At 39.2% G+C, this 24,358-nt stretch overlaps 1 non-coding gene and 1 pseudogene across 1 annotated transcript; one reads left to right on the top strand and one right to left on the bottom strand.

Moving 5' to 3' along the window:
• Positions 1-587: 587 nt before the first annotated feature.
• LOC115072840 lies at positions 588-1,315 on the top strand (annotated as a pseudogene).
• Positions 1,316-14,208: 12,893 nt separating this feature from the next.
• On the bottom strand, positions 14,209-14,341 carry LOC115072846. Its single transcript, XR_003851851.1, has one exon. It is a non-coding gene; the product is annotated as a small nucleolar RNA SNORA21 (small nucleolar RNA).
• Between the last annotated feature and the right edge of the window lie 10,017 nt (positions 14,342-24,358).

Below are 24,358 nucleotides of genomic sequence, written 5' to 3'. Positions count from 1 at the left end.
ACATTGCAATTTTTTTTCTTGAATTGTTCTCTAGGATTATATCAAAACCATAATTCTCTTTTCTGGTTTATGAAATTGCTTCACCAGAGTAGCATGGGCTGGGAATTTATCTAAAATAGTGTGTTGATAAACTATCAGAAAATGTTTGTTGGGTCAATTTACCACTGCAACGTGTTGCATCCTGTTCCATCCAGGCGAAAAAGGCTTGCCACAGGGACATGCTTCCAACTGTTCCTGGTCTTCTTGCCCATTTCTTTTACCATCTTGATGCAACATAGAAACCTATGAAGTTCAGACATTTTTCTTGAGTAGTTTTCAGGTTCACAGTTTAAGAAGAGCTTAAAAAACACATATGCCTTGTTGTTATGCAATCCTGTCAAACTGAGTGGTTTTAATTTTTTCTATTACTACCAAGTTCTACAAACTAGGATGCTATGCTGCCCGTAAGATATGATTACAAGAATATTAGAAATTTGATTTGGAGCTACTAAGCAAAATATTTGAGTTTTCAATTATTACAGAAAAATAGTACAAATTAAGGAATATAGCTCAGCTGCCAGCTCCACAGGAGACCTCCATGTGACAAGATGAAATTCATCATCCTGGACCACTGTCCATATGCAGCAAGTGGATGGCTATATACATGAGAAATCACATCATCTGGTTTAACCCAAGATCTGACAAGCACTTCACCTTGGGGCTCCCACAAGGACTACCACACTTGGCTGCTCTCAGAAGTTAATAGAGTAGTAGAAAAACTGGAACTTCTTCCTTAAATATGTGAAGATCTTCGCTATGGACAAGTATGTGGGCCTTCCTCAAGAGCATCCAAGGAGGTACCACTCCTTCATGTGAAACAACTTCTTTGAGTGCATTGACATCCACCCAGAAAACATCCACATCCTAAATGGGAATGTCGCCACTGTGCAGGCTGAGTAGAATGGAGCTATATATTGGAGGAATTGGCTCTGGTGGATGCATTGTTGTTCAGTGAGCTGCTCTCTAGTCTGCTGTCTAGGATGTATATGAAGACAGTGATCATAGACATTATGTGCCCATTGCTAGGTTCTTTGATAGTCCACCACGGCCCTGATAGTGGGAACTGTTATGGATTCCAGGGAAGTGATCATCCTCGTTACAGAGGGCTCCCAAGGCACCTGCTCTTTCCAAGGCCCTCAAGAAGGAAATGAACCACATGTGGACTATGTTTTCCCTCCAGCAGCATCTCCACACTGTGTTTGCATACAATGAGGATGACACCCTGGAGGTGAAAGTGAAGACTGCTAAGTGTCTCACAGACTCTGTTCTAATATAATACTTTTATTCTTTGAGGATTTCATACAATGTATTTTAGATCATATTCATTTCTGACTTCTCCCCACAACTACTTCCAGATCCACCTCACCAACTCCTCACCCCCTTCTAACTTCATGCCTCCTTTTATTTTTGGATAACCCATTGCCTGCATGCTCATGGGTATGGTGTCATCCACTGGAGCACGGTCCACCTACTAGGGGCCACATCCTTAAAGAATACTGACCGTTCCTCTCCTAGTAACCATCAACTGTCAATAGCCCCTCTGATAGGGACAGGGACATGTGATTCCCTCCCTGCTAAAATGTTGGCTGTCTTGATCTTGTGTAGGTCTTGTGAAGGCATCCACTGCTGCCATGAATTCATGAATGCAGTAGCCCTGTCATGCCTAAAAGACACTGTTTCACTCTGGTCCTCCGCAACCTCTGACTGTTAAACACTTTTCACCCCCTTCTGCCATGATACCTGAACCTTGGGAATAGGGTGGTATAGACGTCCCATTTTGGCTGAGCATTCCACAGACACTTGTTCTCTGTGCTTTGACCAATTATGAGTTTCTGCATCAACCTCTGCCCACTACACAAAGAAACATCTCTGATGATGTCTAAAAGGTACACTGGTCTATGGATATAAAGTTATGAATTTAGAGGGATTGGCTTTCTTTAGAGAGTCTTGAAAGTTCCTCTTGAACAAATCTGCCCTTGAAGCCAGAATCATTGTTACAGATTAAGGGACACATGTACAATATTTGTGTGCAAAGAAGAAGCTTCTCTGGTCAGTACCAAGGACCCTGGGAGGGAAACCATCTCTTATTCCATTTCTCTGGGCTAGGAGGACTTGGAGGCCTCCCTGTAGAGGTCAGGGTGGGTGGGGCTAAAACAGTGCCTTTTGCTGATCAACTCAAACTCTACAACAGTTTTTAGTTTCAAGGATCCAAGAGAAAGTTGAAAACCCTTTTCCTACCAGAGTCCTGTGTTTTGTCAATGGTCTATGTGCTCATCACTGAAGAGGTTTCCTGATCCACACACCTCGCTGGTCCCATCCTGGAGGAGAAGCAATGATCTTCAGCAGCATTTGGAAATGAAGCCATCCACTCAAGGACATTTTTCTTGTAGTAACTAACAGTAGAAGTGTAAATACAACATCCAGTTCACAATACCATGTCCTTCAATTTCTGGGCACCTTTTCCCTTCCTTTTCAAATTGTGTATTAGCTATTTTTCTCATTGCTAGGATGAAATACTTAATAGATACAACTCAAGGGTAGAAGGACCTGTTGAAACTGTCCATTATTGCTTGAAAGGAATGGCAGCCACAATGGATGGATCAGGGGTTGACTTGTTCCCATCTTGATGAGTCATAAATTAAGTGGCAGGTTATAATACCCTTTAAAGACCCACCCCCTAGAATCCTATTTCTGCTAGCTATTTCTCATAGTCTCAATGATTCCACAACCTCTCAAAACAATACCACCACCTGGAGACCAAGCGTTCAAGCACACAAGCCTGAGGGGAACATTTCACATTCAAACTGTAATAGACTGCAAATGATGCCTTCCACAGATGATTTTCAGAAGGCTACCCTGGGTTCACATGCCCAGCCATGGACAGTTAGATAACAATATTTCTGCAGGTCAACAAAGGCTAGGTTAATTATCTACTCCCTCATCCCACTTCTCCTCTATGATTTCACAAGGAAAAAAAAAATCCCTGAAGAGATGGAAACCGTAGTTCCTTAGATCTTGGAAGTCGCAGTGATGTGGCACCACAGATTGGTGGCTGGTATTCAATGAGACTGCTCTCCAGAGTACAGGATAAGGACATCTCTTACTATTCAACAAAAGGAGGAGTCATGATGCTAAAACATCTGTAGAAGTGGTATTTAAAGTCAAACTACACCAAACCATTTTAGCTAAAATTTCAGACACCTAAAAATAGAATTGGCTTTTCAAAAGCGTGAAGTGAATCACACTATCTGTATAAAAATGTGATCATTTAAGCAGTAGTATACGGCATTTGCTGGTGTACTAGGAGGACTGAAAAGCCTTCTGAAACTCCTAACTTAGCATCCTGGTATAATGTGGTCAGAAGGAGGAGATCCCACTGCTACTTAGCCATGCCATGTCAGAATGACTTTTTGCTGGTTTGCACAGTATCTCCTCCTCTTCTGTTTTGCCAGATGCAAAGAATCTGCTGATTTCAAAGGAAGTTTCATGTGCAAGCAAGACAAAACTGGAAAGGAGAAGAAAGGGGTGAATTTCAAACTGAACCCCTGAGAATAAAATATTTTTAGCAAGATGCAAGATAATGGAATTTTTATTTCAAAAGAATGATTTTTTTCCTTTGTTTATTCTCAGTACACAATGCACCATCCCTGTTCTTCCACTGAGGAGTCTCGAATATGTCTCTTTTCTAAATAAGCACACCGAAAGGTTGTGGTTTCCCTAGCAACACATGACTTCTTTCTATATTTTTCTTTGGAGGAAAAAAAACATACTTTGGCTTTTTAAAGAGGTTTTCATCTGGGTAATGAAGCATTTTGTGGCCAAACTGTCACCCTCCCCCAACAAAGTAGAGAAGTGCTTCCTCCCTTCTTCACCAATGGGAAGGAAATTGGTAGCTGGAAGCAACAGCCTCAGCAGGAACTTCTGCCTATTACGCTGTGGGAAATGTGTTTCTAACCTTGGTCAACAGCCTCCTGAGAACTTTGCTAAGGGGGTGTAGTCAAGCCAACACAAGGTCGCTTCCCAATAGTCTACATCCCTGGATGATTCTCCACCCTGTGAGTATGGTAGCATGGGTGACCTGCTTTAACTAACAGAATGTAGCAGAGGTAGTGGGGTGCCACTTCTTTGATGAGGCTGTTTATCTAAATTCCATCATGGTGCTGGAGAGATGGCACAGACGCGTGCTTAAAAGCACTTGCTGCACTTGCAGAGGACTGGAGTTCTTTTCCCAGCAGCCACAGTAACTCACTTGTAACTCCAGCTCCAGGGGATCCAACTTCATCTTCTAGCCATCTGAGGACACCACTATGTACATGGTCATACAAACACACACACACACACACACACACACACACACACGCAGACACACACAGACACTCACACTCATATAAGCATACATATAAATAAAAATAAATCTTAGGGGCTGGAGAGATGGCTCAGCAGTTAAGAACACTGGTTGTTCTTGCAGAAGACCCGAGTTTGAATCGCAGCAGCTAACAACTGTCTGTAACTCCAGTCCCAGGGGATCCGACAGCCTCTTCTGACCTCTGCGGGCATTGCATGACATGGTGCACTTACCTATATGCTGGCAATGCATGCATACACATAAAATAAAAATAATAAATAAAATTTAAAAAATAATAAATCTTAAAAAATTCTGAACTCCATAATAGCACAACAAAAAGTCTGACTCCAGCTGCCCTTCAAGAAGCTAAGAGCCCTGCTGGGCACCTCTATGGAAAGAGTCAAATGGGAGGCCCCTAGGAGAAGAGGAGCAGATAAGAAGTCAAGAATTAGTGTTTCTAACAACTTCAAAGGGGATATGAATCTCCATAAAGCTATGAAGACAGCTAGCAATGTCTGATTGCACTTTCAGAAACTGAACAGTTAGGTGTGGTGGCACACGCCTCACTTCCAGCACTTGGGAGGCAGAGGCAGGCAGAGCTTTGTGAGTTCAAGGCCAACCTGGTCTACAGTGAGTTCCAGGCTAGCTGGAGCTACAGGGAAACCCTGTCTCAAAAAGACTGAAAAAAAAAGAAAAAGGGAAGAAAGAAAGAAAAGAAAAGAAACTCTGAACAAAGAAGCCAGTCACCAGACCCATATAAACTGAAGCAGTGAATGTGTGCTGCTTGAAGGCACTGAGATAGTTATTTGGAAAAACATAGCAGGAGATCAAGCAAACTGTCAGGTTGAGGCTGAGTAATAAGAGAACAGTAAAGGTTGGGTCAGAGGTAAAGCGCATTGCTGGAGCATCTCCTTAGCATGTTTAAGACTTGGGTTTGATCCATAGCACCGCAGAAACAAACAACAAAGACTGGGATAAACATTTGAAAGTCAGACAAGGCACAAGTTTGTTTCCAGATTTGTTATTTGATGTCTTGGCCTCTCTAAACCATTCTTCATTTGCATAATGGAATAACAATTACTTATGCAATCTATAATGCGGATAGAAACTAATGCTCTAAAGATAACTGACCCAAGTTCCTGTCACACAGTCAGTATATGATAAAGGATAATAGATGTAGTCATAATAAAGAAAGAATTTTTACTCTGCTCCCAGAGTTGTGGCAATTACACAATGGACAGAGAGCATATTTTAAGATAGTGTTCCCCTAGTGATAAGCCTGGTCGATAGGGTGAGATCAATAGATAGCGAAGCTCGAGAAAGAAGCCACTGTTCACCCCCTGGGATCTCACAGTGCCTGGAACAAGGGCAGTAGTCATTCGCAGTCTTGAAGTTTTGAACTTGTTTGGTGGCTTCGTTGCATTTCATTTGTCATCCTCTGTTTTACAAAGCACAGAGAGGACATTATCTGGGCACTTAGTATTGTGAGGTAGTGGTATGTATACATGATGCAATTGATGACGCAATTCTCCTAGAAGATGCTCAGGAGGCATATCCATCCATAAGAGCTCCTGTAAGGAAACAAGAAAGAGAGATTAGTGAGCAGAGAGACAGTAATCAAGTCAAGAGAGGCCAAATTCCAAGGCCAAATGGAAAGGTGCAGATGGACTGTAAACACTGTGATCAATATATAGTCACAGAAGATTCAGAAAGAGACCAAGAAAGGTGCTATTTTATTGACAGTCTGCCTTGCATAGGTGAATCCATCTACCTTCGATGTGATCGTGGACAGACATGGCTATGGGCTGTGGAAAAGTAAAGAGCTGTGGCCAATTGAGAGGATTGTCTAAATCTGAGTAGTTCTATGGCCAGCAGCAGAAGTATAAACTTTTGGGATGTCTCTGCGTTAGCGGGTTTCTAGAAATATCACCCAGTAAAACAAGTTCACAGATACAACTAGATCTTGAAAGTTTCCTGATCTTCTTTAATAAGCAAAAAAAAAAAATAAATAAATAAAAATCCTATTCCTGTCCCTGGCCTTGAGCTTGCTCCTGCAGTAGTTATTTGCAAAATGCCTTTAGTATACAAGGAATCGTCATGTGGCAACAATTTTCCCATGCTCTTCTTTCAAAAGTATCATTTGTAGGTATAAGATCTGGACATAGTTAAATTTACAAAGTCTGCAATTTATATATGAATTTGTTTATGAAAATGCACAGAGGCATACATTTCTGAAGGGATAGAAGGCAAATCAGAAGGTGTAATAAGTTTTCTAGCCTTCGAACAATGTTGGATCAAGACGTGTAACAGCTGACTGCTCAAGATACTAAGTGTCTTGACCAATGTAATTCAAAATAGAAAAAAATTAAAGTCAAAGTTCTAACTTTCTCCACAATGAGTGCTTCCATGATGTTATTTTTTACTTGAATTATCAAATTCTATCACAATAAAAGCTCTCCCCTCTCTTTATGTCCCATGATTTGCTGGCTCTCCTGGCTCATGCTTGGAATATTTTTTTTAATTTTCGTGTGCTTGTGTGTATAATGTGCATATGCATGTGTTGCATGTGTGTGGGTGCGTGTGTGGGTGCTAGTGCACATGCATGTAGAGGCCCTAGGCTGACATAAAGGTTCTTTCTTGATTGTTCTTTACCTTATTCTTTGAGGCAATGTCTCTTAATTGAACCAAGAACTCACCAACAAGATAGTCTAGCTAGTCAGCTTGTCAGATGATGCACTCTCTCTACCTTCCAAACACTGGAATTACAGGCAAGCCACTATACATCGGCCCAGCATTTATGTTGGAAATCTAAACTACAGTATTCACACAGGCAAGCACATTATCTGCTGAGTCATCTCCCCAGTCCCTATAATGAGGGATCTTAAGTAGTATCTTCTAAATGCAGAGTCTCATGGCGCTTTCTTGTACTGATTATTCTTGTGCTAATGATTCTTGTGTTAGTGATTTTGAGGGAACTTGTAAGGGTGTGAAAGAAGAACAGGGACAAGGAGAATCAGGTAAGGACCAGCTGAAGCCTGAGCCTATGATCAATTCTAGAGCCTGAATGGGAACCCACAGTCGGTCCAATTTTATGTGCAGTGTCAAGATTTAATTCCCCCTGTCAACCACGGATTAGCTGTGTGTGGGGAATTCTCTAAGGCCTTAATTACTTAATTACTGTCCAAGAATGTGTAAACTGGGTGATTTCCATTGGTGGATGGGAATTCTCCAGAGAAAGATAGTCCTTCCCTGTGAGTTCTTAAGCCACTAGGACAATAGCGATAGCAGTTCACAAAGGGAAACTAAGACAGAAAAAAACTCAAGATGCTTATCAGAAACTACCTACTTCGCAGAGAAATAGCCTTTAAAAGCTGAAGACCAATAAGACATGCATATGTAACTATCGTGTGATTTTTAAAATGTGGTATCCATGTCAGAAGGTGGATATTCAATAATTTGTGTTTCTTAGGATTAAATATCATTCTCTAACTGTGACCTCCCTGACAATAAAGTTAAATGACATGAAATTCATGCAAATACAAGCTAGCTTCTTGGAGAGAAGGGAGCTGTGAAACACTGCTCTCTGAGCATGACATGGCCATGGCCCTCTTGAACTGTCAGCAGTGTGGTTAACCAGGAGACTTGCACAAAATTGAGCCCACTAGCTTGGAGGAGCTCATGAGGACATGCCTCTCTCCAAGGATTTACAGACAGTTAATAGTTGCTTGGGGAAAAGAAACATTTTCTCCATTGAGGTTGCCACACCTAAGTCCGTACTTCTGTAAATAATCCTTCACCCATTCTGTAGGCAACCCAAACTAAACCCATTAGTTCACCAAGCTACACTTGCATTGAGTTGGTTATTTGTTTCTGGGCTTGGTGCCTGTCATAGTTAGCTTCAGCCGTCCATTTGGCACAAACCTAAAGTCACTTGAGAAGAGGGAACTTCAACTACTGAAGAACTGACCTCTGGTGGTGTCTGTGAAGCAATTTCTTAATTGCTAATAAATGTAGAAGGGCCGCCTTACTATGGGCAGTGCTTTCCCTAGGTAGGTGGACCTGGCTGTGTAAGAAAGGGAGGTAAGGAAGGCAGAGGGAACAAGCCAGTGAACAGAAGTCCTGCTTGCTTTGTTTCAAGCTCCTGCCTTGAGTTCCCGGCTTCCCTTGATGGACTGTAACCTGTAAGCTGTAACAAACCCTTTCCTCCACAAATTTCTTTGGTCACAGTGTTTATCTGTGACAGGAACAGAAACCAAACTAGAACAGTGCCCTATCTGGGATGTGTTGGCACTTGTTCATGTCGCCTCAGAAACACGCACAGCAAAGGTTCACAGCTCAGTACACACACTTGACTTGATAGGCCTTAACATATATGACAGGATGCATGAAACCTGATGGGAGGGTGGGAGAATATGGAGGAGTGTGGCTGGAGGAGGGGGTATAAAGATAATTAAGATGTTTTGTATGAATGCACAATAATTCAATTTAAAAATTTACCGAAAAAGATTCTCAACTCAGTGAGGCTTAAAGAGCATTAACTGGGGGGCTGGAGAGATGGCTCAGTGGTTAAGAGCACTGACTGCTCTTTCAGAGGACCTGGGTTCGATTCCCAGCACTCACATGGCAGCTACGAACCATCCTAACTACAGTTCCAGGGGAATCTGAAGCCCTCTTCTGACCTCCGCGGCATTGCATGACACGGGTGCACTCACATACATGCAGGCAATACACTGGTTCACATAAAATAAAAATAATAAATAAAATATGTTTTTGAAAAAGAGCATTGACTGGAAGAGATGGACAGTGGAAGAGCCCAACAAAGGAGTCGGCCCCCAGAAGGAAGGACACCAAAAATGACTGCCTCATTTTCCCAATCTGCTTAAGGCTGACACTAGCACCTGTCCTTTACATGCAAGAGTACAGAGACACTCTCCCAGTTCAATTGCGATATGAGCAGCCACCTTTATAAGATCAACTTTGTTAACAGGGCTGAGAGACAAAACATGGAACAAAGGAGAAGCAGCAGAATAATGCTTTGTTCATACCAGAAGCCACAGACGACACACAGAACAAGCTCCCCAGTGACTCATGAGGAAAGGAAGCAGTTCAAAGTCTATGGGGCGAAAATCGGAGCAAAGAGTGCTTGTGATTTCTTTTTAACTTTTACAAAAACTTTATTGAGAATTTCATACATGCATATAAGTGGGCATCAAATCCATGCCCACTCCCTCCCTTCCAACACCTCCCATATCTCCCCATCACTTTTTTCTTTTTCTTTTCTTTTTTTCTTCTTTCATTTATTTATTTTTATGGGGCTTTTGGGTACTCTTACATTCCCCACCTCTGGAGAGGTAACCCTAAAATCTTTTAAGGATTAGATACGAGCTCCCAAATACTTTTGACATTTTTGGCCTTTGGAACAGAGTATGTTGCTAACAGTCCCAAGGACATTTTGACTTTTAGCCATCATGATTTTTTTTTTAAATGGTCATTTTAAACTCGTGAAATAAATGGGAAGTCAGAAAAGCTGTTAGGGAAAATAGATTTATTAAGGAATTTGCATACAGAGCTCATTACAAACTATGACCTTTAAAAAAAAAAAAAAAAAAAAAAACAGGCTTTGAGAAAACTTACAATTAATGAAGAAGGGGATAGCAGTGGTCCTGTTAGAGCAGGAGACTGCAGATGCCTGAACTCTGAGCTTCAGGGCTGAGACATGGGTGTGCACAGGACCTGGCCCTGTAGCACAGCACAGTAGAAACAGAAAGGGGAGGGAGTCAAGGCTGCAGTCCTGTGTGTTTCTTAGTGATTTAGAGTGAAGGCCAAATCCACTTAGGAACGGCATATCTTTCATTACTTATTGTAATGAACCTCTCCGTGTATTTGTGAATGATGTAGCTATCTGCTGCTGGGGGTCTCATGAGAGAGGCCTTTATTTTGTACCTGTTTCCCAGCAACAGCAAGAGAGAGAAAGAGAGAAAGAGGAAGAACAAATTTCTGGGGCTAGGGAGATAGCTCAGAGGGTAAGGCAACTGACACCCAAGTCTGATGACCTGAGTTCAATTCCCCAGAATCACTGTAAGAGTTAAGCGTCATAATGGCACACATCTATAATCCCTGTATTCCTATGGGGAGATGAGAGGCAGAAACAAGAGAATCCCTGGAAATCTGCAGGCCAGATTGCCTAGCATGACAGAGCCTCTGTCTCAAAGAAGGTGGAAGGTGAAGACTGACACCCAAGATTGTCCTCTTACCTCCGCATGACTGCCCACACGGATATCCTGCAAATGCACAAATTCAAGTGCTAGCAGCAATTTCTCTCTCTCTCTCTCTCTTGCTCTCTCTCTCTCTCTCTGATTTTCTCTTTCCCTCCTTCCCCCCTCTCTTTTTTCCTTTAAAGGCAGCAAGGCACTTTCCCTGTTCAGATTGAAGGAATTGAGCATTATCTGGCCACTAGGAATAGTCGTATTTCTAGAACTGGCCGGAAAAGCAGCTAAAGGGGAAAACAAATGTGTTCCAGCATGTTTCTCTTATCTACATGATGTCTGTCTTCACACACTTTCAATCTGAATGAGGGCCCCAGCAATTTCGTAGGAAGCTTGCCTATGTTGTGTTGGCTTTCGTGATCACCTAGTGTCTCCTGTCATCTGTTTCTTTTTCTCTCTCTCCTTTTGAAACAGGGTTTCTCTGTACCCCCAGCTAGCCTGGAACTCAATATGTATACAAGGCTGGCCTTGAACTCAGATATCCCCTTGCCTCTGCCTCTGTCTCCCAAGTTCTGGGACTACAGGTATGTGCGATCACACCTGGATATTCTGCCATTTCTTATACAAGTTAAAGACAGCTGTCATTTTTTCAATACTGTTCAACAAAGTTGCTGCTTAAAGAACATTTGATTGATGCCATGTGCCAGACCAATGCATTAATGTCTTACTGTATCAAGTCATTTAATGATCAGAACATCCGAGATGGTGAGATGGTTAATTTTTAAGCTATCAGCTTGGCTGGTTCTAGTAGCCAGATAATTGGCCAAATATTACCTGGATGTTTTTGTGAAGGTCTTTTTGACTAAGATTTGCATTTAAATTATAAACTATTAATCCAATAGAGTTTATCAATCCAATCATCTGAAAATCTCCTCTAAGGAATAATCTGGCAACACACTGCTTTTGAATTCAAACTTTAACTTTCTCTTGAGTCTCCACCCTGACAGCCTACTTCATCTGTTCTGGAATCACCAAACCTCCAAAACTGCATAAGCCAGAGCCTTAAAATAAACTACTATCTTTTTTTGTTTCTCCATCTCAGACTCTCACTATCTGAACACACACACACACACACACACACACACACACACACACATATTCTATATACATGTATACATATGTATGTATGTACATATGTGTATATATACACATTTGGAAACAAACATAGCTTCTTTTTCTGTGAGAAACTTGATATAATGCTTAGTCTACTTTGTCTTAAACTAATTTGGAACTTTTGACTTGGTTTTTACAATGTCTAAGGCCCCTTTGTCGGTGAACCACAATGTACTCAGAAACAGATAGAATAGCTGAGTGTACCCAGATAAACAAGCCCTTTGTTTCATGACAAGACATTTTTTTAAGAATAGTTATAAACAAAGGCAGCCTACCAGTTCGACCCTGTTCCATCACAAAAACCAAGATAGAAAGACAGGGAATGTAGCCCACTAACAGAGGGTTTGCCTGTTTTGGTCAGTTCCCTGGATTTGAGTCCTAGCACTAAAAAGAACAGCGTTTCTATAATTTTTTTCACCTCTTCACCAAGAGTTACACTCCCTAATATCATCACCTGCTACATTAATGAATATCAAAGCATTCTATTATATATTTTAATTATATAATTTAGAACTATACATTTTGTTAGAAGAAAGTTGCATTTTATTTTTACCTGTCTTTCCCCTTAGAGTAACATTAAGAAAAAAATTCCTTAGTTAAGCAAAAAACTTCTGCATGAAATCTTAGTCCTCTTATTTATAAAGTATCATTCAGGTGAATTGCAATAAAACTCAATTTATTATCTCATTTTTGTTAGATAATAGATATATTCTTCTATGTTAGGTTTGATTTATATGAAAAAAAAAAACTTTTTTTAGATAGGCTCCTGCTTTGTAGCCCAGGTTACCCTTGAAATTGCAATATTTTAGTGCCAGCCTCCTGAGTGATGCGATTATACATACTGGCCACCATGTGTGTGTGTGCGTTAGTGAAATAGTTTTTAAATACTTCCAAATACTAGTAAAAGTTTTGGCTTTGTTAAAATTCAAATTAATTTTCTTCCATATGTTTAACATTTACTTGATCACTTAGGAGTGGCCCTCTGCTCTATGTATCTTTAAATCCCCATAGCCTATCATAAGAAATAGAAGCAATTGCTTGTTATTTGGAAGGACCTGTACAAAATATGAAGTCATTAACCCAATAAGCATTGGCTTTCATGCCTACCTTACGAAAAGGAAGTGACATGGCATCACAGAAGTTGACCACTTGGAGCTGTCCACCACAGCTGAGCCCCCGTCCTGATCCCACACTAAGCAATTGCTGTGCTCAGTAAATGGTTTTGTCCCTTTACTTCCCTGTGCCTTTGTTTCTTTAGCTACAGTGTATGGAAGCTGGATGAGATTTTTATGGTTCTTTACTTAAATGTTTAATGAGACTCATGCTTAATCTGTTTGTGGCTGCTTGACTATGCAATGGCAGATAGACGAATGAAAAGTAAAAACCTTCAATTGCCAGGATACTGAACACATGATGCCAGAGAATTCCAGGGGGAAATGTATATGATTTTGCTCAGCTTATAAAATGTAAAGCTTTTAACACACTGTCAGATGCTTTTTTCATTTTGATTATCAAACACTCTTAAATTATTATTTTCTGCCTAGAAATGAGGCACTTGAGGGCTAAGGATGTTAAGTAACCTGTTCAAAATACACAGGTAATGAGAAAAAATGAAAACAGGAATTCCAGTTTCTAAAAAGATTTTTTTTCTAGAGATATCAACCATAATTAAAAGATTAAATCATTCACTTCTTGAGGATAAGTTAAAACCAACAGAACTGGAATCTCCATTATAGTCATTTTTAGAGGAGGTGGGGGGAAAACAGGATATGCAAAACTATTAAATAAAACACAGTTGACTACATATTTTAATAGAATATCTTTTGAGAAATTAAAAGTGCTATTTTTTTCCCAAAATCCACTTCTAGGCAGCCTGTTCTAAACCTAAATGTCAAAATTTTTATTTCTTATTCATCATGAATTCCATGCCAACTCCCCTCCGTTATTGCTCGGTCCATTGGCAGTTGCCTCTCTTCTAGGTTGTCAAGTTCATTTATTTTTGGTTATCACAATCTGTTCATAGTTTTCCAATTCATTCTTTTATTAAATGAGAAAGGCTATCAGTAAATCTATTTAGGAAATAAGCAGCTACTCCAAAAAAAAAACATCTGTAATGCTTCATAATACTGCTAGAGGTGTTTTTATGTCCTGCTGTTCATTCAAAGCTTGATATCAATTTACTAACTTGAGCATAAGATAATGCGTCATTTTTTTATCCATTTAAAAACATGTATTTTTGTAACTCAAATATTCATCTGATAAGTTCTAGAGAATAAATGATCGCCTTATGGAGAAAAAGCAAAATGAAGAAAATGCAAAGTGGTTGTCTGATGAGCAGTTCTCTATAAACTTTTAAATGTCATTCATGAATTCTCTTTCCATTTCATAATTCAATTCTTTGTTCATATTCATTTCCACTTCATATTCAATTTCTTTTTTTTTTTCTCTTGTCAAAACACCGATTGAAGTAAAACAACACAATTTGCTACTTTACCCGAAAGCAGTGTTTTTACTTTGCCCCTTCTTGATGGCTCAGTGGGTCACTAGCAAAAGGCCCATTGAGTGCTTTTAAAAGGGGGACCCCATAGCCGGAGGTGGGGGTGCACGCCTTTAATCCCACCACTCGGTAGGCAGAAGCAGGCAGATCTTTGTGAGTTCAAGGCCAGCCTGGTCTACATAGTGAGTTCCAGGCCATCTGGGGCTACAGGGAGACCCTGCCTCAAAAAAAAGACCAAAATTAATTAACTAATTAATTAATTAATTAATTAAAGGGGGACGCTGATTTCTGTTTATGACATTTTTTTTCAATTTTCTTCTGCATGTATTTTAGAGACCAATATTATATAACTAGGGTCCTTAAAAGGAAATAAAAATCCTTCCTAACTTAAAAACTCAAATTATAATTCCTTAAAGATAGATGGCCCTTTGCGGTAAGTATTACATTATATGGGCTTCCACTTATCCCATTTTGACACTCAGAATGATATTGGTAATCAGCATTTATTGTTCCCAACTTAGGAGATAAGAAAACAGACTAAAAAATGTATGTCAGCCAGAGAGAAGAACCTGAGTATCTAGTAAGGGGAGCAGCCGCTACCCAGGCAGAGGGGCACATCACAGGTACATTGGAAGACAACCAGTCTTCCCCCACACCAAAGTGTAGGAATGGTAACGGGTCAAGGACATCATCAAGAAAAAATTAGAAAGTGGGTTTGACAGAGACCAGGGAGGAGGATGGTGAAGGTACAAAATGGTCGCTGCTGTGAGTCAGAGAAAGGTACCATGAAAAGTACTGATAGCATCATTTATTCCCTTATCCACATGCTATAACCAACCAACACATTACTAGTTTCATCAGTTTAGACTAGTGATCTTCTACATCAATTAAATATTATAAAATATTTCTTTTAGCTTCAAAGGAAAAATAAACATTTAGATTGACATTTTGGGAACTAGAGATGGCTCAGCAGTTAAGGGTATTTACTGCTCTTTGAAGAAGACCAGAGTTTAGTTCCCAGCACCGTATCAAGGGCTCACAATTGCCTATAACTCCTTATCTAGGGGACTGGCACCTTCTGGCTTCCACTGGCATCCATACTCACATATACATACTGGCACATAGGCTCACATTCATAAACTTATTTTTCTTTTTGTCTTTTTGAGACAAGGTCTCTCTGTAGCCCCAGCCTGGAATTTGCTATGTAGACCAGGCTGGCCTCGAACTCACAGAGATCTGCCTGCCTCTGCCTCCAGAGTGCTGGAATTATAGGCATGTGCCACCACACCCAGCCATAAACTTAATTTTACTTTTTTTATTAACTTAATTTTAAACATAAATCTAGTTCAGCCCTTTCACTTCTGTGGAAGGACTTAATCTGTTTGTTTCATCGAGGCAGTAGTGATGAGACAAGGTCTCCCTGCTACAACCCAAACAGGGCTCAGATTGGCAGTGATCTTCCTCCTCCTGAGTGCCAGGATTGGAGGCATGTACCAGCATGCCCACTCTTGATCTGTATATCTAAATGCAGTGAAAGATTCTGCCATCCAGGTTTTCTTCATTCCACAGGCAGGCCAGAAAAAATAAAGGAAAAAAAAGACGCTTAAACAATTTCAGAGTGATTATCAACACAATACTTCAAATAGCTCAACTTACCCCAAATCCTGCCAGCTTGTTTATTTTTTAAGATCAAGTCTTTTATCTTCACTTTTTATTGAAAAAATATCCAACTCATACAGAAAACTATAGAGTAGTTTTAATACCTGGTTTATCAACCTTAACATTACTACTAATTTAATTTTTAGCTTAGCATTATTGTGTGTATGTGCATCATGTTACTATAGATGCATATATGAAGGTTAGAGGACAACATTCATACATGACATAACTTCTTAGGTAGCACACAGCAAGGGGCAGAATCGAGGCTGATGTCCAGGTAAGTACCTTACAGAGCCTATGTCCTGATTACCACACAAAACACTTCTACAACCTCACCTAACTTCATTTATATAGTTTTAAATTAACTACTATCACCTGATCTACAACCTTTTTTAAACTAATTTTTTATGTTTAGATGGCATTCAAAGTGATGGTTTCATCATGACATCTTCATGCCTTTGTGTCTTATCAAGGTTTGAGTTGGTGTTTTCCCAACAATGCATAGTTCAGATATTTGTTGCCAACCTGGGCTACTATGAATTTCATTCTAGTTTTTTATCCACTTTTCCATTGACTTGATATCTTTTTCTTATTAACATGCAGCTCTTTACATACTCCAGATGCTAATACTTTTTGAAAATATTTTTTCTGAAAACAGAACTTTTTTGCTTTAGTATCTTCTGAAATGCGGAAAACTATCATGATAATATAAACAAAATTATCAATTTATTTTAATTTTGACTTATGTTTTATGTATCTTATTTAAGCCAGAATTCTTTTTCCTGAGATCACAATTCTTCTCTCTAACATTTTGCTAAATGTTTTGAAGTTTGGCCTTTTCACATTTAAACTATCAATCTGCCTGAAATAAATTTATGTAAACTGTGAGATAGGAATTTAGTTGTGTTTTCCAGTTGTCCCTGAACCTCATGTTGAACATACCATCTGCCCTCCACAAATCTGTACTCACGCCTTTATAATTTATGACATTTCTTCCTGACAATGAGTCTCATTTGGTTGCATTTTTCTAGTCTGATATTCAAACTCGGGGTTCATTTGTCACTTTTTACTTTCACAACATCTTCTAAAGTGAACCCCTCCCATTCCCAGTCCTTAAATCCCCAGTCCTGAACTTTCCTCACATAAGCATTTGGGGGTCTGCTTCTCTATACCCCATAGAAAATCAACAAAACTCATGATTTAAGTGAGATTGTATTAAATTTTATAATTATCAGCTGAAGGACACGTGTGTGGTTTCGAATTTTTAACTCTACACTGTACATTTCTTTTTATTCATATCTTTTAATTTATTGTCCAGTAGCATTTTATAATTATCTCTGGAAAAGTCTAAAACCTCATTTTCTGGATTTTACTAAGTATATTTTATATCTTCTAAAAATTGTATGTTCAACTTTTTCTTTTATTGATGCATAAAACTACAACTAGCTTTTGTGAATTTACTGTTCAACCAGCGCCACACTAGTTCTCTTAGGGGCATTTAACATATTTCCTGTATTTTCTATGTAAACTACTTTTTTAATCTGTAAATCATGAAAGCTGCATTCACTTTTTAAAAAATTCTCATATTAATACTGGGTGTGATGCCTTGCCCCTCTAATCCTCTGGAGGCAGAGGCAGGTGGATCTTTGAGAGATCGAGGCCACCCTGGTTTACCTCGTGACTTCCAGGTGGACTATGACTAGGGAGACCCTGTTAAAAAACAATCAACAAAAACCAAACAAACCAAAACTTCTCATATTATTTATTTCTTACTCTTACTCTGTGCTTGTTGAAATGTCAAATAAAATGTGACTTGATATGAGGGCTATAAACAATCTTTGCTGGTTGTTGACATGAATAAGAGGCATCTAATGATAAATATGGAGTTTGCTCTAGATATTTGGTAAACAAATATAGTATCTAGCTTTGATATTTAATAAGAATATCCTCTTGTTTTCATTTGTTTTCTATGAATTTTTATGTTGAACAGGCATGGGAAATTTTATCACAAGCCTCTTCTATTTTAAAAAGATATATACTTCATGTATTTTTTAGTTAAACATATTACCAGATGTTTTTACGCAAAAAATTTAACAACCTGGTATAAATCCAAGTTTTTCAAGATGTTTATTTTAAAGTATTTTGATATAAATATTTTTCTGTAAAATAAATTGCTTGATTTTTTTCCTTACATTTGTGAGAAAATGGGATTATTTTCTCATAAATACTTTTCTGATAGTCCATGATTTTTGCATGAAAATTCTACTCTCTCAACCATCAGTTGGGACTCATTCTCTCACTTTCAGTTCTCAGAACACTTTACTTAAAATTAAGATTAGTTGTTCCTTGGATGCCCTCTACTAAAACATTCAGGCCAGACTCCTGGTTAAGGAAAATGGATTGAAAATTTACACTTTGCATCTATTCCTTCTCAGACTGGAGGAGTTTAGAAAGCCAAAACACAGATGAACAAATGATAACAACAGAGAACTGTGTAACTTGAATCCTAAACAGATTGAATAAAAAGACCTAAGAAAAAAACTTATCACAGATGACAGAGCTGTCAAGAAGTGGTGATCCCCAGCACATCTGGAAATGGGAGTGTGCCGAGAACTGAGCGTGGGAAAACGGCTGAAAAGAAATAAGAAAGTCTGAAAGATGAAGAAGAAAGGTTGAGCTGCACAGGATCTTCTCTATGCCAGAAGAGTGGAAACTTATTTTTGAACAAAAAAAAGGAAAGAACCATATGAAACCTGAGGTATCTGATTAAAAAGTTATATGGAAATATGGTAGCCACACTATTCTGCATGAGTAGCTCCAACAATTCTGGTAGCCAAGTCTCTGCTCTCTAGGCAAGAGATTAGAAGGAGCCTTGTCTATATAACTACCAAATAAAATTAGAATTTCAGATAATGTTTCAACCTGATAACAACTGGATCATATTTATACTTTTAAATTTTCTTTTCTTATTTGCAAGTAAAATCAAATTGGGCATGTATCCCATCATTTCATTTACTCTATCTGGCAACTCCACTTGTTTTAAGAACCTGATCCATCTATAAAAGCACACCTAAAGATACTGACAGTAAAGGTTGGGGCTATAGCTCAGCTGTAGAGTTCCTGCCTTGTGTGCATGAGGCCATAGTTTCAGTCCCTAGTAATGCGAGAAAAAAAGAAAAGCTTGGGGGTTGGAGAGATGGCTTAGTAAGAGCGCTTCCCAGGCAAGCAGGAGGACATGAGTTTGAATCCCCAGCATCCACACAGAAAACCAGCATGTCTGTGAATGCATAACTTGAGCATTGGAGGCAGAGACAGAAAGATCCCTAGAACTCACTGGGCAAGCAGCTTCAGGTTCAGTAAGAAGGCAGTAAGACAAAGAGCAATAGAAGACACCTGATGCCTCCCCTGGCCTCCTTATGCACACATGCATATCTGTACATACACACACACACACACACACGCACATGCGCGCACGCACGCACGCACACACACACATACATCATTCTCCCCCATGCACACACAGGAAAAAAAATGTTACTGACATTAGATGTCCCTTTGATACTCTGCATTTTAAAAATCCCATCCATATACTAAGAGCTTTCCATCAGCTTTCTAATGCACTGCTTTTTTTTTCAGAAATCAATAGATGTGCAGTCTACTTATACATCAATAGAAACAGCTTTGACTTTGACTGCTGTGACCCAGGCTTCACCTGCAGGAGAGTCTCAGGGACCATATCCTTAAGAAGCAAAGTCCTTTTATTTCTTCACCATGGAAATCTAAGACTTTCTACAACTAAACTTTTTTCTAGGAATCTAAGAAAACAGGAATGAATATGGGAGAGTGTGGTGAGCCACCATGTTAGTCTGTTCACATCATTAATATTTCGTTCCTTAAGTGTCTCTAATTGCCTCTTCTTTTTGTGGGTGAGATTTGTATGACATAATATTAACTGTTCTAAAGTAGACGGTTTGGGTGCACCACAGTGCAATCATACATTACCTCTATTTCCTTATAACTTTGGGTTATAACCCAGTCCTGCTGGATTTGATTGATTGATTGATTGATTGATTGATTGATTGATTGATTGATGATTGATTCACTGGTCAATTGATTAATCATCTAACTTTGTTTCTTAAGACAGGGTCTCTCTGGCTGACCTAGAATTTTCTATGAAGACCAGACTGGCCTCAAGCTCATAGGGATCTACCTGCCTCTGCCTTCAGAGTGCTGTGATTAAATGTTCACCACCATGCCAGACTTTAGTCCATTGGATGAATGACTGAATGAGTGATTTTTTTGCTCTGACTGTTCCCGCTTTGGCCACTGTGAGCACTTTTGCTTGGTTTCTGTGCCCTTTGGCACACCTTCATCAACATGCTTTTTATGTGTATTCTGTGTCTGATTAATATTTGAGTTGTTCTCAGCTCTGATGAATAGTGGTAAGAGGAATACAATTTGTATTAAATGTGATAACAGACCATGAAAAAGAGATTTATTTACAATATGAAATTCAACTGTGGCCTACCAACCTGAGCTGAAAATGTACATGTTGCATAACACAAACGCTCCAACTCTGAACATATTGCAAATGATCAGAAAAATAACCAAGGGAATTTCCAAATACAGAATCCACAAATGAGAATCAACTGGTTAATCAGCTTCTGATTCCCTCTAACCAGCTATAAGATTAACCAAATTAGTGAGTTATTTACTTCCTTTGTTGTCTTCATATTTAGCACAAACAAAACTACACATTTAAGAGGTTTTTAATAAAAACTTACAAGTGCAGCAAAGAAATATCCTAGTATAATTCCTATAGAGAAACTTAAATGTTTGACTAGAAAATCTCAACTAACTTTGACTATCATTGAGTTGTTTATTTATTTGATTTTTTACTTAAAAGCATATTTATTCAATTTCAGGCTTCATTTTTAAATGAAAGCTATTAGAAAAATTTTTGTAACTTACACTTCATAATTAAGGGAGACATTAATAGCTTACTAAATGCTGAGTGAATACAACTATTGGACCATGCGTTTATAAACATCATATTTAATAAAACGTCCAATTATACTGCATAACTAACTGAAATACTCTTCACCTTTTTTAATTGTAACACATTTTAATTTTAACTTTTTTAATTGTAACACATTTTAATTTTTCTCATTACTGTGACTCTCAACATTTTTTTTCAAAATCTTAAACCTTTTGTAACCACTTATGAAAGCAAAGTTTCCTTTTACTTGACTGCTACTTTTAAAGAGTTCCCGAAATTTGAATCTTTACTTTTCACCTTGAAGTTTGATCAAAATATAACATAACTCCCATGAGTGAAAGTATTGACTAAAAAAAAAGGTTGTATCTATATGTATTTATGTATTTAGTCAAGGTTACCCAGACAAAGCAATATAACATATATAGTTGTACAGAAGATTTGTTAGGTTTTTTTACATGACCAGAGGCTGAGCATCCCACCATGGCCCTCAGCAGTCAGGAGAATGAGAATAACCAGTAACTGCTCGGTCCAGGAGGTTGGGTGCCTCATAGCAAAAGAGCAGTGATGTGACCCCAGTGCAGGCCCAAGGCCTGGGAGTCCTGGAGAGCTGCTGGCAAGTCTGCACTCAAAGACTGAAGAACATGGAGTCTGATGTCCATGATGACAGCAGCAACACTGTGCTCCCTTATGAGGCATCAACTGTGCATACCAGAGCTTCTGGTTTTTCGGTCCATCTGGGTCTGTGGGGTATTGGATAATGCCACCCAAATTCAACGTGTGACTTCCCCACTCCCCAGTTTTCTCTGAAAATGCCCTCACAGACACACAGAAATATCCTTCATCAGTTTTCTAGATACCCTTCTATCCAGTTGAATTGGCAACCAAAGTTAGCCATCACAGTCTATAACAAGCGAACTATCTGAAAAACAGTCTTAGGTACTTTGTGTTCTACTTAGCATAAGTAAAAAGAAGTCAAGTCAACATAGCAAGATATTTGTCATCTCAACTGCAAGTCTGGAATTATAATACTGTTTTTAACTAGTCTTCTCTGGCAAAACCAAGTTTCACAGATAGAGAAGTAGATGGATATTTGAACAGTCAGAATAACCAGAAAATTAGCATAAAATGCACAATATCTGATATTACTGTGTCTCAAAGGCTAACATGGGGAAAGCATGCAAAGGAGAAGTACTTATTAATACTATTTTGCTTTGATGGAGTCAGAAATGGTTCAAATGTAAGAAACGAGCAATACTGATAAAGGCTGTGATTAATATACTCTATCTCTGTTAAGTCAAAGCACACATTTCAACTCAGAAAGGACACGTCTTGCTTTTATATTCCTTTTACTGAATTTTTGTAATTTTCATACAATATAATTTGATGGTTTTTAGATCCCCTCCCTTCTGCTCCCCCACCTAATTTAATGTTCACACACACACACAAACAAACATACACACATACACACACACACACACACACACACACACAGCTTATAGAATCTGATTTGCTTTTTATTCTTACTGTCTACAGTTCAGATAAGAACCCCATTGTTAATCACTTGAGTGGAGTTCATAATACATGCAATCTTTCCCACAGAATGCTTTCATTCCAGTGAAGAAACTATGCAAGGGCAGAGGACTCAGTCAGATGTAAAGGAAAAGTAGCAAAACAAATGCTGCTGACCATCCCAGCCCTCAGATGCTAACAGACTTCTATACCACCTGTCAGAGTTACTACAATACCGAGTGAGAATGAGCCTGGTTCTCCCACATACTCAGATACCAACCACTACAATGCCAACCCAAGAAGAATCCTCCACAGGTGCTTCAACGCTGCAATTTACAAATTGCAATAACAAATACTATCATGAGGGTTGCCCACCTTGGTTATTTCTTTATTCTTGTTTTGTTTTATCATTTATCTTTTGTAAGATTTCTGACCTTTTTGTTTCTTTTTTTAACTTTTTTATTGAGCTTTTAAATTTTCATACAATATGTCCCACTCACATCCAGACCCTCTCCCCAATGCATACATGCTGAATCCTATTCATTCAGGTGTTTGTACCCAAATGTCCTTCAGTCTAAATGCATCCATTGGAGTCAGTCAGCCTATCCAGTGGTTGTATGTAAGTCATATTCTCCCTCACCCAGCAGCAATCAGTCTCAAATAGTTCTTGATCTAGTGCTGACCTACCACCTATTGCTCACCTCCCCTTTGAGCCCTTGTTTAATTGAGCTGACATAGGTCCTGCATTGGATGCCACGGCTGCCACAGGCGCACATGAGCAAGCCTCCATTGGCCTGGAAGCCTCCACCTCATATGTTCATGAACCAGCCTTGGCTCTTACAACCTTTCTGCCTCCTCTTCAGCAATGGTTCCTGAGCCATGGGTGGGTGAGATTCCATATAGCAGTCCCATCCTACATTCTACAGTCTCTTATTCTCCAAAACTTGGCCAGTTGAGGTCTTTTGTGTATAATGCACTCTGATGTACATGGATGCCTCACTGGTGAGAGTTGAGTGGTGCATTAACCCTCTCTCTACCCCTTATTCCACTGTGTTCCATGAGCCTTTGTTGTAGGAATGAGACTGCAGATGTGTCACCTAGTACTAGGCATCTCCCACGTGTAGGGTCTCTATGGTTGACCAGATGTGCAACTCTGCAGTAGCCTCCATCTGTTGCAAAAATAAGTTTTTTGATGAGTGTTATTCGCTCTAAGGGAAGTCTCTTCTAACTGGCACTGCGCTCCCTTCCAAGCACCTCCTAGGTATACATATGCATTAATAATGTTCAGACACTCTATGTATATTTCTCATAGGGTTTCTAGGGCATTACTTTTCCCTCTAGGTTTCCTAGGCCTCCCCCCAAGATTCATGCATCTCTACTCTTTTTTTCTTCCATCCGGCTTCCCTCCTCCCTCCCTTCCTAGTCACAGTGACCCCATTATTCCCACCCTCCCTCCAATACCTCTTGACTCCCTCCATCTTTCCATCCCTGACTTCCCTCCCTCCTCTCCTCCCTGCAGATTACTCATAATTTTTCCACCTCCCTCAGGTAGCATCTGTTCCCTACTATCTCCCTTTCAGATTGCTTCTTTTCATTTACTTCCATGTATCTTTTGCCTTTACCTGGCTCCTGGTGTTACTTCAGAATTTATATATTCACATATAGGGCATTGGTGCCACAATCCACAAATGAGGGAAAACATGTCTCTTGCTTTTCTACATTTGTGTTACTTCACTTAGTATAACACTCTCTAGTTCCATCCATTTACCTGCAAATTTCATAATTTAATGTTTTCTTACTGCTGAGTAGAACTCCATTGAGTAGATGTACCTCATTTTCATTAACCATTCATCAGTTGAAGTACATTTAGGTTGTTTCCATTACTTAGCTATTGTGAAGAAAGCAGCAACAAACATGGATGTACAGGTATC

The sequence above is a fragment of the Nannospalax galili genome, unplaced genomic scaffold (genome assembly GCF_000622305.1).
Source record: "Nannospalax galili isolate Female #2095 unplaced genomic scaffold, S.galili_v1.0 scaffold283, whole genome shotgun sequence".
NCBI classification, from domain to species: Eukaryota; Metazoa; Chordata; class Mammalia; order Rodentia; family Spalacidae; genus Nannospalax; species Nannospalax galili.
Note: the sequence above shows the minus strand (reverse complement) of the source record. Positions and strands in the feature narration are given on the sequence as shown.